The 12,416-nt window shown below is 40.7% G+C and overlaps 1 pseudogene; it reads left to right on the plus strand.

Annotated features, from left to right (window-relative positions):
• Nucleotides 1-2,408: 2,408 nt before the first annotated feature.
• Nucleotides 2,409-3,022, plus strand: LOC101563625 (annotated as a pseudogene).
• The last annotated feature ends 9,394 nt before the right edge of the window (nucleotides 3,023-12,416 follow it).

Raw genomic sequence — 12,416 nt, forward strand, 5'->3', positions numbered from 1 at the left:
AATATTCAATTATTTGTCCAATCCTGCATATCTGTATTTGTTAATCTGAGCAACAGATTAGAAGATAAAAATAGAGAATAGAACAACCTTTTTTTCTGTGTGTGTGTGTGTGTGTGTGAAACCGGGGATTGATCTCAGGCCCTTGCGCTTGCCAGGCAAGTGCATATTCCACTGAGCCATCTCCCTGGCCCCTGAACAACCACTGTTAATGAGCTTTTCTTTTTTTGAAAATCCGTAACGTATATATTGTTGTATCTTACCCCATTTCTGCTTTGTTTTTAACTCTTCAAAATAAAATAAAATTAGAAGAATAATTAAATGAAAATATTTTGAAAGAATTAAAGGATTTTGGAAACACAATGGGCCACCATTCTATGGTAGAGAAAGACCAATTGCGCACATTGATAGGAAATACAGATGACGGAAGACATAACATTACATGGATTATATACACACACAAAAATATCACATTTGTCTTATACAAACTCACGCAACAATCTGCTATTTCAATGCTTCTTGTAGCCTCTATTCTTTGGGTATATGTGAAATAATGGTGGAAAACTTTAAAATTTAAGTAGGGCATATGCAAAATTTATAAATCTAATAAAACAACAATACTAAATAATGTCCATTACAAAAATCACAACGATTAAAAGAAAAATAAAGGTTCATGAATTGGTCCTTTAAGTACATTTGTGAAACTTAAAAAATTAGAAATCAAGAAGAAAAAATTCTATGTAATATCAAATTTTGTGAAATTTCAAATGCAACAAAATTAAAAATATGTCCTGGAAAAGTTTGCATTCAGGATCTCACTTTACATATAGGACATCAGAAAGCCATAGAAGCAACTATTCTGAAATGTACAGTCACAGTTAGTAATTATACGATAATACTAAATATATATATTAAAGTGAGATGTAGATCAATGGGCCCTGAAGAATTTTTATGATAAAGGACATCTCTGTGTCTTGTGGATTACAGACTATGCAATGTTAAGTAGGTAAGTAACCATCAATAAGACCACCACCATGGAGTTTGAGGTAAGGTTAAAAAATTAAACTGCATAATAAAATTTCACCGCAAATTTTTGTAATTGAAAAATATCTTAAGGAAGCCACTGCATGACAAAGATTCAAGAGAGAAATGAAAAGAGGACAAAATATTCAAAAGTAGGAACTGAGACTGAAGAGGAACCTACTGATGGAATAGATTTTAAGAAGCAAGAAACACAGCTCGCATGCAAGAGGTTCAACAGCTGCTAATACTCACTTTTAAAAGAAAGTTCGGCTTATATTTAATTATTTGGGAGAATTTCCCTAAACTTCTAGACTCCGAGGGAGACTCCGCAGGCATCTAGTCACACGTGTCACAAAGTCAGGACCAAGGCCTCCCTCCACCAGGCTTCCCTTCAGACAGAGGAAACCACTACGAGGGCTGGTCAGGGCCGCTTGGGGGGATGCGCCCGAGTGCACGCACCTGACCTGCCCAGGGCCTGCTTTTCAGCCCGTAGTTACTCGCTTTGGTTAGATTTTGCAAAGAAGAATAAAGCTATATGCCTCACAGAAAATGGAGAGTAAAGAAGAAAGTCAATAATGAATTTAAATCCAGAGAAGTTATTCAGTCCACAATTCATACAAAAAGTTCTCAAGTACTTTCCATACTTCATGAAAAATTTCAGGTTTTGAATTTACAGTAAAAAAAGACCTTGGAAGCGCTTTATTCCTCATTGGTTAATGTGCTCCTAAGTTCATGGCTGAAAATAATTTTTAGTGTTCAAGCCTGGTTCAAAGAAGAGGTTCAACTGGTCCACGCATTGGATGGCAGTTCTCGTCTCCATGACCCGTACTTCACTAAAAACTATCTTTCTTTCTTTTTTATTTTTTTGCGGAACTGGGGATTGAACTGAGGCCCTTGCGCTAGCCAGGGAAGCACTTATTACACTGAGCCATCTCCCCGGCCCCTAAATGAATTCTTTGTTACTAGAAATGTAATCCAAAAATATGTAAGTGAGGGTCATACACCAGGAAAATACAAGGAATATTGAGCAACCAAACGAAAGTGAAAGGATCAGAGCAGCATATATAGAAATATACAAATTGGCATAGCAGGAAAAATAGAAAGGGTTGATATAAGCAGGATGTCTGAAACAGAACAGTGTACAGCGAATAAAACAGCCACATTTGTGCACATCTATTCTTAGGAATTATAATATCCAGTACTATAAATGCAACCGTGTTCACAAATGGTTGTGGAAAATGGCTCATTGATGTGGAGATTAAAAGTATCTTCCAAAAGATACAATTTTGTAGAAATCAATTACTATCACACATGGCTTCTATATACAGGATGGAGTCCGCCTTATTCACAAGAAACAAAAATGATGTCAAGATTGAACTATAGCTTTGCAGACGCCTCTATCCTTCCTCTTAGTCGTTTGTTGCCAACCATGGTCAACCCCACCGTGTTCTTCGATATCGCTGCCGACGGCGAGCCCTTGGGCCGTGTCTCTTTCGAGCTGTTTGCAGACAAAGTTCCAAAGACGGCAGAAAACTTTCGTGCTCTGAGCACTGGAGAGAAAGGATTTGGTTATAAGGGTTCCTGCTTTCACAGAATTATTCCAGGATTTATGTGCCAGGGTGGTGACTTCACGCGCCACAGTGGCACTGGCGGCAAGTCCATCTACGGGGAGAAATTTGATGATGAGAACTTCATCCTGAAGCACACAGGCCCGGGCATCTTGTCCATGGCAAATGCTGGGCCAAACACAAACGGGTCCCAGTTTTTCATCTGCACTGCCAAGACTGAGTGGCTGGGTGGCAAGCACGTGGTCTTCGGGAAGGTGAAAGAGGGCATGAACACGGTGGAGGCCATGGAGCGCTTCGGGTCCAGGAACGGCAAGACCAGCAAGATGATCACCATCACCGACTGTGGGCAGCTCTAACGCGTGTGACTTGTGTGTGTTGCCACCGCCAGACAGACCATTCCTCTAGCTCAGGAGAGCACCCTTCGCCCTCCCTGCTCAAGACGCCCCATCATCTCTGCTCTTCGTGCAGTTCTTTGGGTTCCATGTTTTCCTTGCTCCCCTCCAAATGTACCTGGATTGCAGAGTTAAGTTTATGGTTATGAATAAAGCTAAATAATGGTTGCCAAAAAAAAAAGAACTATACATCTGGTGAGCAGAATAAGCCAGAGTTAGATAACTAAATGTCATGTTATTCCTCTCATACTTGAAATAGAAAAGATATAATGTTTAAAATGGTACAAAATTGGAAGGAAAATACTCCGATTGAAGAAGAGAACACTGTTGAAAGTACAAGTTAAGGGAGCTGGGGAGATGGCTCAGTGGATAAGTGCTTCCCTGGCAAGCACAAGGGCCTGAATTCAATCCCCAGTTCCACAAAAAAAAAAAAAAAAAAAAAAAAAAAAGTTACCAGTTGGAATGAATGGATCAATGTATTTTACGTATATATAATTGTGGAAGCAGCCACTTAAAGAACTGAGCTAGGGCCAGGCCCCCGGAAACACTTTTTTTTTTTTTTTTTTTTTGGTGGAACCGGGGATTGAACTCAGGCCCTTGCGTTTGCCAGGGAAGCGCTTATTCCACTGAGCCATCTCCCTGGCCCTATGTATATATAATTGTGCAAACCAAATTCTACTGTTTGATATGATTCATATTTATCATTTAAAAAAGACTTCAAATTATCACTTAAGACAATCAGACCACGTGAAGTACTACTGCACTTACAAATGGAATTTTTTTTCCACCTAATCCTAATTCTCTGTTTAGCAATGGATACTTTGCACTCCATGATACACTGTACATAATGCACCTGAACCTTTAAAAAATTTAATTTTTTTGGCCTTTTTGAGGCAGGGTCTCACTGTGCAGTTCAGGCTGGCCTTGAGCTCACTTCATAGCCCAGGCTGGTCTCAAACTCACAACAATCATCCTGCCTCAGACTTCAGAGAGCTGTGACTACAGGCATGCACCAGCATGCCTGGCTTTCTTCTGCTTTTTGAGAAATTTTATTGCTTCTTTGAGTAGTACTGGTTTTTTGATTACTGAGTTTTCTAAACTTTTGCAAAGAATATTTGCAGCATGGACGGGCACTGAGTTTCTGTGCTGTTAGCGCAGTGCGCAGCCTTCATTTTGCCATTTGGCTTCCCTGCAGTAACAGATCCAGGTATTTGGCATCTCTCCCTAGTCCTTTTCTCAAATTGATTTGCACCTGCTCTGTTTAATTAAGCAGAGATACAAGGTGACCCAACAACACGTTTCAAATTCTAGTATAGTTTAAATTGTTCATCTAAAGAATCTTTCAGTATCCACATGCAATCCCAGTGAGTTTGTGCCCACAGCACTATGAAATGCCAGCAACATGAGACTGCTTGCATTCACGGAGAAAACATCGGGAATTCTTATATTTAAAGAGTACTCTAACTTTACAGGTCTTTTTTTTAATGAATGTAACTTCTGGAGCTCATTCCTTACTTTTGCAGAGAGAGAATTATTTTTGGAGATTTATAAATTGCTAGTTTGCTTAATATACTTGTTTTAAATTTGCATATCTCAGATGCAAACATGGTATGTCACTAATTACCTTGTGTTATACATACAATTTATGTATTATTATTTTTTTTTACTATACAGTGTTTTTTATACTTTTAATTAAAAATTTTTTTGGCCAGATCAGCCTGCTCTGAGGGTGGGCCAATGTGGCATGTGGTGGCAGGGATTGAACTGTGGTCCCCTGCTCAGGCCTAAGCAGATGCTTTAGAGCACTCAGCTGTCTTGCCAGTCCAATACTCTTAATTTTTTATATTTCCATTTTTTAAACTATTGTGGAAATTGATTGCTATCCTTTTTTTTGGTATTTTAGTGCCTGGTCTACAGGGTCTCACTACACAGATTAGACTTGGAGGGCTCCTCCTGTGTTCACCCTCCAAGTGCTTGGATTACAGGTACATGCCACCATGCCCAGTCTCATCTGCTGTCTCAGTGCACCCTGGGATAAGGTCAGCAGAGCATGCTGGGGATCGAACTGGTTACTACACCTGACTATGCAGGTGCTTCAGTCTGCTCACTACCTGGCCAGCACTAACTAGAATTTTTTAAATGGATTTTTTTTTAGGTACTGGTACAGGATCTCACTATGCAGCTCAGACTCCTAGTGATCCTCTGGAAATTGATTACTGTGGAAGTTAGATTTTCATTCATTAGCATGATTACATAATTACTTGTAAATATTTTTGTTTTCATAACCTAAATAATACATATGCAGCTTTATATAATTTTTGGTGCTTATATTAACATTTTAAATTTATCTCTCCCCTATCAAAAAGCATATTGCAAATTTTTATTATAATGTGTGATGTATTTCCATGTAGACGTTTCTGGAAATGAAGAAGGGGAAGGTACATAAGTTATCAAGACCATATTTTGTTAATGCATTAAGGGTTTAAAATATTTCACTATATATTGGTATACTTTCCAAATATTTTGTGCATTCTTGTTGGTGTACATGTCCTATAAACAAAAGGTCTGTCCCATTAATATTCTATAAATATTGGTAATTTGGCACGGTGGTAAAAATGTTAATGCAAATCCATGGAAGACCACTGTGAGGAAATAAGAGCTTACAGTGAATTGCATACAATCTTGGTAGCTGAGAGAGTGCGCTGAGCAGGAGGCTGTCTAGAGTGTGGGCTCACGCATGAGGCTCTCGGGAGGCGGATGGCTGAGTTCACGCTGCAGGCAGAATGGACAGTTATCAGTATTTGCAGGATGGGAAAGTACAGGCCTTTGTGGAGCAGCCCACACTGCTTTCTACCGGACTCCAGCATGCAAGTAGTATGACAACAATCACAGCTCCTTTCTTTCCCCCCTCACTGTGAAGGCTCAGCATTGTATGTAGAGAAAAATATGTCATATTTCTGAATTCAAACATGTTTGTTGTAATCCGCATTTTCCTTTGGGCTTCAAAAAATGCTTCAAAAATTCCTGAAAATAGGGATGAAAGCGTGGCTTAGCTCCAATGAGGCCGAGCTTTCCTGGTGGGACTGAGAGTGAGCAGGCGCAAGTGCGAATCCTGCAGGCTGAGCTCTGAGGCAGCTCCTCCCTGGTTGTCCTGCAGGACTGGGTTGGCGGCAGAGCGACCTCAGCTCAGGGAAATGCGTAACACCAGAAAGTGGGCCGCCTACATGTGAATCATGAAATTTAAGTTGGTGGGAACCTGGCGCTGAATCTCCAATTGCAGAATGGCTTCTGGGTCAGGAGTTCCTAAGGAGCAGAGGTCCTGCTGGTTGCAATCTCTTGAATGCCAGCTGCTGACACAATAATTAAGAAAAGACCAAAATGCAATCATGCCCAGCAAGGTGTACGTAAAATTATGGTCACAAATTCATATGGTGTGATGGGAAACTGGTTGCATAAAGGGCACAGAGTACTTTTTCTTTTGTCTTTTTTTTTTTTTAATTTTATTTATTTGTGTGTGTGTGTGTGTGTATGTGGCCAGCTCAGCCCACCAGGGAGCGGGGCTGGCTGGCATGTGGTGCTGGGGGATTGAACCGTGGTTTCCCATCTATAACAAACCTATTCCGCAGGAATCATTACATACACATGCTCTTCACAAATGTCACTAAAACAACTCCTGCCTGTACACACTCACATCTTCATCCCTCCCATTTCTCTGCAGCAAGAGCCAGAGCCTGGAAGCACGATGTGATGTCATTACCGGACCGTCCTCCCTCTTAACGCCAGTGACGGCCTGGGCCGTGCTCCCAGTGACAGGAATATACGTGTGCTGCGACAGACAGCGCAGGGCCTTCTCTATCTTCTTTTCCAGCAGCACACACATGAAAAGACAGAAAACTAGTGCAATGGAGAACAGTTTTTGAAATAATGTGTAAGTTAGAATACAATCTTCTGGTGAAAACACTAGAAAGGGAAAAGATAATACTCTTTTTTTGCACTGCAAAGTAAAAAATTCTTCACTGATTTTAAGCTCTGAGATAACCAAAAGCAATGGAGGAATCAGGAACCAAAATGGTATTTAAATAACCATATTTTTCATTTTTAAGTCACATAGTCTGAAGCAAAAAATACCTTAAAGTAAATAAGATTCTTTACACAATCCTGTATGCTCCTAGTGGGAGTAGAATATATGGAACATCTGCCTGTTTAGTGAGATAAAACTGAAAAAAGCCCTAATATTTATAATAAAGCCCAATTCATTTCCAAATGTAAGAATTATAGGGCTTTAAAAAAATTATAGGGCTTAAATCTTCCTTTTTAATAATACTCAATTACATTCTAAAATAGATTATAAAATAATAATGCTTAAGATTTGGCCAGTCAAAAGTTCCAAAGTAACACATACCAGGTAATATTAAGATGAAAATTATTTACACTAATTTTTAAAATATAGTAAATATAAAATCATATCTCTTAAGGAAGAAATGCAAAAGGAGAATCACACGAACACAAACATAAAGGGGAAGTAACCCTATAAAATAAATTGTCAGTCACAAAGAAACGAGAACATTAACTACATTAGAGTTTCACACAGAACCATCTGTGACGAGGACAATGCATGCATCTGCCCAGCCAGGTGCACGAGGCAGTGGCGTAGCGCATTATTTGAAACGAAGCAATCACTACTGTGAGCTTATAGTTTATTTAACCAAGTTTTAAAATTATTTTTGTTTTTAAAGTGAATATAAAATAGTATTGAGAAAGAAAAAAATGTGTGATACAGAATTTCAGTAAACAAAATACACTATCGACAGCATTTGAGTTCCACAGGGTTGTTGCCTTCTAATTATTATCAGATAGATATGCAAAATCGGCACAAGAAATAAAAAAATTATAAAATACTGAGACAAAAAGAAAAAATGCAAACAATACAGAAAATTAAGCATTACTGCTGCGTTCCACAGACACAGAGGTCCACGGGACAATAACCCAAACCACCGTGCTCATATACAGAGATATACCTCTTTGAGGCACTGTCTCCTGGCTTTTTCTTCACCTCAGTAATTCCCTGCTTTTGAACAGGTTTACTCCCCTTTCACAGTATCTATTGTACCCGTCAGATTTTATTTACTCTCTCAGGCCCTTACACTAAGGAGAAATATGGTGCTTGCATTTGCAGGGCTCATTCATTTCACTTGAGATTGTTGTCCCTAGTTGCATCCACTTACCAGTAAAAAGCCTGTAAATTATCCCTTTTTCCATTTTTTATCCAAGAATGAGTGGTAGTTGTGGTACTGGCCAAGGCAGAACACATTTAGAAGAATACAAAAGAAAACAAAAACTAAAATGGAAATAGACACATACTGAGAATTAGAAAGTTAGAAAGTAGTGTTTGTTGGAACAAATTTAAAAATCAAAATGCTGCTTTGATAGGAGATATTACGAAGAAATGGACAGGCCTTGCTTTAAAGAAATAAAGCTTTTACCTTAAATGTTTCTTCACAATGAGATCCAAAGTTTAAGAACAGAAAAGCCCTTCGGCCCCGGTGCCTGCTTCCACAGGCAGCAGTGAGTCACTTTCTACGCTTGGGGAAATGCATCCTCTGCTTGCTTTCCCTTTATAAGGGGAAAGGACTTGGGTTCCGGGGACAAGGCTGAGGGCATGGATGCTGACACTGGACAGGACTCTGATGTGCAGCACACACTGGGCCCTATGAATGATCACCCAAATAGAAAGCCGCAACTCAGAAGCAAACTTGGGGACAAAGAGATAAGGCCATCTTGAAGAGAAACTGGGAACACACAATCAGTCTGCTACTCATTTACAAAGCCTTTTGAGTGCTTCCCTTGATACAGGGGACCTTCTGTTTTGGAGCTATTGACACCTATAGAATGATTTTAAAGACTTTTGGGGTGCATCATGGATTTGGATTGGGAAACTCTGATGAGTCCGATAATCTCCAAATAATAAAGCTAAGAAAATCAGGTGAAGACTTAGATTGAAATGAAATTGAAATTGCTGGTGGGGACTGTGTTTGATTCAATAATTAATGTGAAAGTTATTACCTAGTTTTTCCTAAAAATAGACATGTTGCATGACAAAGACTTAGCAAAGCTGCTTTTGTGCCATATATTTGTTCATTATGTGCAACAGAATTACATCCCTGGTTGAAAATCTCAGACAAATGTATTCTGAGGGAACGTGTGGTAACTCATGGACTTGTCACCATGTAATAATACTGCAGATTCTACATTAAAAACAAACAAAAAAAAAAAAAAATGAAGAAAAATATTTAGGAAAAACCCTGCAAAGAGCCAGGTTGCCTGCAATCAACACAAGCTCCATCTTTTGATGGCCCGCACCCAGTGTCATCTGCGTGTAACTGCAGCAACGCATCCTGGATAGGCCAAGTCTAGACTTCCCTGAGGTACTGAACTGGATTTTCTAATGCAGAGATACAAACACCCCCAGAATACTTGTCTTTCCACTCTTATAAAATCAGTATCCTGGGAAACTTACACCCTCTACAAGGAACCCTGGGTGGGGGTACACAGGTAAGCGCAGGGCAAATTGTGAGAGAAATGGCCATGTAGAACCTCAGGTCTCAATGCTGAATGAGAATGATTTCCCCAGAGGCAGGAGGGAGTGCAGGAACTTGAGTCCTGTAAGTTGGAACTGTGGAGGAGTGGGGTGTGGAGAACAAAGAGTCAGAGAACACAGGTCAGAGGGACTGGAAGAGTTGTGGAGGGCTGCAAAGGGGAGGAGGAACATGACCCAGGTGTGGAAGGAAGTGATGAGAAAAGGAAGGACATAAGGCCGGGAGTAATGCACAGAATCATGGGTGGGAAGAGCAACAAAGGAAGGGAACTGAGGAGTGTGGAAGGACCTAGTCTGGGGTGTGGAACTCTCAGCTGAGCCACACAGAAAGGCATGAGGACATGCAGTGGAGAGAAGACATGCAGTGGTTCACACACGGAAAGATGGAGAGAAATGAAGTGTGGTGAATGGGTCACTCAGATGTAAGTTAAACCGAAGTGGAGGGACCTGGAGCCTGGCAGAAAGGACCAAAGAGGCATGAAAGGACATAAATAGGTGCATGAGTGCTGGAGAAGCAGGAAAGTCAAGGAAGCCTGATGTGAGGGACACACAGGTGAAGAGAGGTGTCTTGTGTTGTGACCCCCAAGCTCATGATTTTCCAATTCAGATCTTTGAGAGCTTGTTTGGAGGTTCTTACAGGGGAGTACAGCTACTCATACACCCCTGACCAAGGAACAGTCCTCCTCTACTGGGAGTGGTCCTCCTCGACAGAGCGCACAGCTTTGGGAGGGATGCACATGGATCGTTGAGGAAGGGGACACCTGCCTAGCCAGCCAGGTCAGCCGAATCAACCCTGGCGATCAATGGGGTGACAGAGGTTGCAGCCAGAACACCCTCACATCCACCAATTCAGATCTTTAGTCCAGTGTAACAATAGAGGAATGGAGTACAAGGAATTTTCCAAGCAAAAGAGAGTCAGTATGAAATACACTCATCTCTGAAATGAGGAAGATTCCAGGGCTAGGAAGGACACAATACAAGGTCTGTGTGTTGTTTTGGTTGGGTTAGTGTATTCCTTGTCAAAACTCCTTCAATGGCAGAAGATTCTCATTATCAGTGTGCTGCTGGCAGGGTAGTGTTTCCATCCCCAAAGTGCTGCACACTTCCTGATCATGTTAGTGAACATCTGGCTTTGAAACTTGTACCAGGTTTTTCCATGGAAATACAACCACGCTTTTTCTCCCTTCATATATTTTCCCTAAGGCCCTGAGCCTTTGTGCTCTGTGCCTACAGAGTCCCATTCTCTACAGAGGGAATCTAGGAGAAACTACTGGGTATGAAGTTTGGTGGATAGAATTGTACAGGTTTTCAGAAATGTGAGTAGGGGTTGAGGCATACACAGAAGTTGGCAGCAACTGGGCAATGCTTGGAAACATACAGAAACCACAAGAAGTCATAACCTGCTGGTCTGGATCCACAGATTTTTGGAGGGACCTTTCTTTGCAGGAGGAAACTGACCTGAAGCCTGGGCAGCATGAAGGAGGAATCAGGTATAAAGGGAAATCACTGGAACAGGACCAGGCATGGAGGTTAAGGAGGCTAGGAGTTGGGGTGGAAATTCCAGGGAATTCAGGGGTTATGAGGAGCTGTGAACAGGACTTTTGGATAAACAGAGGACCAATAGTGAGAAACTAGTGCTGGGTACTGGAATTACTGTGCCCATGGGACCAACTGGAGGACTGCAAATCCAAGATTCTGTGCAAAAGGCTCTGATATCTGCCAAGGAAAAACCAATCTCTGGTCATCTCCTTAGATGCTGAACCAGAAGATGCTACAGCTACCTAAGGAAGGAACTGCAGTTCAGGGCATCCTAGGGCGTTTATGTCCGTAAGTGCCATGCAGGATCCTGACAGTGCCAAGGCATGCCAGGCAGGATCCTGATGCTGGCCCCCTCTGAACAGTAGTCTGTGTCCACAATCTTATAGGGAGCATGGGCAGTGGATGCTCAGGTGATACAAGACATAGCTCATCCAAAACACCAACTCGATAGATGAAGAGTGTGCCTAAGGAGTCACATGGAGAGAAAACATTCTCTCAGGCTTTCACAGAGAGCAAATTGGTCAAGCAATGGCCGTGACTCATCCACATGGCTGGCACTGACAAAAGACTTACAAACTGTGTACAGGGATTCAGGCTAAATCCTGAGGGCATTTGACTGACCTTGTCAGATACAAAAGTTACATTTCTTGTTATATAGGTCTTGCTTTATCTTGCTCTTAGCCATCCAGCAGAAAAGTATAAAAACAAGGTATAAAAAGTAAAACTGTATCAATATGCTGAGCTGTAAAAGGCTCAAGTCAACAACTTCTGACATTGCCAGTCTTATGGAAAATACACTACTTCTATGGACTGCTGGACTATATTAGAAACTTTTGCTGAATTCACACACCTACAATGTTTAAATGACAATGGAATACCCTTCTCTGACAAAAGTAAACAAAAAAGGAGGATACAAATGAAGGACCTGGGGCTGGGGAATGGCTCAGTGAAATAAGTCCTTCCCTGGCAAGTACAAGGGTCTGAGGTCAATCCCTGGTTCTGCAAAACATACACACACAAAAACAGCAAACAACAAAAAACAAATGAAGGGCCTTTTTCTATCTGTATATTCCAAGTAGTTAGGATAGATATACAGTTACATTCTCTTATTTCAATGAATAGAGATTTATCCCAACAGTGTTTGTGGACAGGATATTATGTCTGCATCTTGTACAATGAATAACCACTAAGACAACAATATGTAATGTATTAAGTATTGAAACTGTGCTAGTAATCGATTTTTTTTATTTTTTTAATTTTTAAACATTTATTTATTTAGTGTGTGTGTGTGTGTGTGTGTGT

Source organism: Octodon degus, unplaced genomic scaffold (assembly GCF_000260255.1).
Source record: "Octodon degus isolate 3935 unplaced genomic scaffold, OctDeg1.0 scaffold00036, whole genome shotgun sequence".
In the NCBI taxonomy this organism is placed as follows: Eukaryota; Metazoa; Chordata; class Mammalia; order Rodentia; family Octodontidae; genus Octodon; species Octodon degus.